This window comes from Triticum dicoccoides, chromosome 2A (assembly GCF_002162155.2).
Source record: "Triticum dicoccoides isolate Atlit2015 ecotype Zavitan chromosome 2A, WEW_v2.0, whole genome shotgun sequence".
Lineage (NCBI taxonomy): Eukaryota > Viridiplantae > Streptophyta > Magnoliopsida > Poales > Poaceae > Triticum > Triticum dicoccoides.
In genome coordinates this window covers 785,689,756-785,692,383 of record NC_041382.1, presented here as the reverse complement: position 1 = coordinate 785,692,383, position 2,628 = coordinate 785,689,756, and positions in this window count along the sequence as shown.

Here is a 2,628-nt window from a genome sequence, read left to right as displayed (position 1 = left end):
AGCTTGATTCCTGCCCCGTACTGTCCGAAGCAATGTGCAGTACAAACCTAGCATCAAGATAATTGATTCTGGCCCTGAAGCAACACACACGTACACAGCTCCTGATATATCTTTGCGTTGGTCGATCCTCACGGCTGGAAACGTACTAGTACACGCGCGCGCACAAAAACCGGCTTATTTCCACAAGCTCGAATCGAGCCTGGTTCTTTTCATCTATTTCACCTCACTGATCAGTGTTTACAAAGGGATATACATACGTATATATATATATCAGCTAAGACTAACACAAGCTAACCTACTCGGTTACAAGTTCTAATTCTAAAATACTAGGTGATTGTTCTGTGTACAACCGGTACAGCAGTACACACGTCGTGGTCATTTCCAGCATGCTCTTTGTGTACTTTAATTAGCTTTAGCAAAAAACAAAAACGTTTTTGGCACCACCGTGGTTTCTTGTTTCATTGTATCTCCTGTTTCCAGCTGCTCTTGACGGTAGGTGCTCTTGTCTGATTTGAATAAGAGACGCAGATGTTTGCATTTGAATTCAGTTATGATCATTAGTAGATATCTAAGTGATAGTCCCCATGAAATCCAGCATGCTCGAGTTACTTGTTCTCATACACTAATTTTATGTGCTATTATACTGTGTCAATTTATTTATATGGGCTGACTTTCATAAATCACCAAACATTTTGTAGGACTGATGATCCACCTTATAATATATAGAAGAATGAGAAGGCATTGTGATCGCTGATGAAGAATTATGTGCATTCAAACAACGATGGTGCCTATGGATTGAAGATTAATAAATATTATCTTTTCTAGTTGTCTGGTTTTCCAATTAGATATGAGCAAGTACAGTGGTCATGTAAAGAGTGCTTTTGACTCAAATTTCTCAAATGGTATTTTGATTATAGAATGGTATGGTGGAATTTTGTTAATAACTCTGATTTCTATTAAAAAAAGAGGCTACGATCCTTTCAATATTTACATTCTTTTGTTTTTGAATTAACTAATGTGAATAATAATATTCAAATGTTGGATGTTGCATAAGTGATTGTTACCAATTCAAAGGTGGTTGACTGTAAATGGTATGTAAAGTGGTAATGATGCTTTAACCATAGTGAAAAATTATTAGCGATGACAAAAGTGGTCGGTAATACATCAATTGCGGTTGGTATTTCCTTGAGGTTGACGACCACACACCATACCGTCGTTGCGCGAATAACGACCGGGTAAGGTGGTCGTTATTACTTTTAACGACAGAGCCTACTACGACCACAAGATTGTGGTCGCTAATGACCTTTAACGATCACAATCGGACTAATAACGACCATATATACCGTTGTTAAAAACCTTTTCCCTAGTAGTGGTTGGCTTCGCCATGAAAAAATATCATGGCGGAGTTCGAGGCGGCCCAAGCTAGGTGGGCCAAGCCTGCGGTTGAACTGGCCTCCACTGTCTTCTCTGCCTTCTTCTTCATTTGACACACCTGCCTTTGCGTAGCACGGATGCGACCTCCTCTGGGTCCGGGTCCTTTGGGACGACGAACATCGTCTTTGACTCCTCCCGTGGCTTCATTACGACGGCGGACTACAAAAAGGGGAGGGGGTGGTGGCGATTGGGGCAGAGGGAGCAATGAAGAGCAAGGTTTCGCTCAGGAGGACGGGGCGTGATTATCCTAATACGCAGGCCTTGGGTGTCGCTTTGGTTGGGTCGGTGTTGTTGGACTCCGACATACTAGACGTCCTAACACCTCAAGTTAATTCCTATTTGTGGATTTTTTGATGTCCGGACTAGTCCAGATATTTTTATAAGCTGCATTGGATGGGGTCCAAACATTTAAGATCGATTAGACGATGAACGTTGGAGTTGCCCTTACCATGTCCTTCTCCCGGACAACAAGTAGAGTCGACATATCTTGCCAAGGCCAAATCATACGCAGCGGCACCGGCAAAATGCATGGCATGGATGACACCATGGAATTGGCTAGTCCTAGCCAGTACCGCTCTCGTCTACATTGTGAATCATTGGTCGATCAACCCTACAGTCTTCCTACCTACTAGTAGTAACAGGGCACGCTGGGCCTTGGCAGCATATGAGATCGATTCATTCATCTAGGTAGTTGTTCAATTATATGTTTGGCACCCCCAAAACTATGAGGCGGGCCACCTCCTCCAAATGCATACGTGCATGCATGTGTAGTATCTTTCAGATCGAACTTCAGGCTAACTAATTGGAAACCAAAAGTTTTGGCAATGCTGTCGGTCCTCCTCCAAAAGTTTTGGGATGTTACCCATAAATATGACACCGCTTGTAAAACGACACCTGAACGAATGTTAACACCAAACACAAGGTAGTATGACGTTGCACAAAGTACCACTCGCCTCGTTTCATATTAGTTTTATAGCTGATTTATTACAACGTTACGCATGAGACGGAGGGAGTTTTCAGGCCAGTTCTGTTGATAGCTTAAATAATTCAAAGGTGATTGATTGACGATGGGTGAGCGACGAGGGAGGGCAACGCATGGTGTACCACGCACCCACTCACGGTTTTTCCAACGTCGATCGATTGAGTAATATATTCCGACCGAGTGACTGAGAGCCCAATCAGACAAGCTTTCCA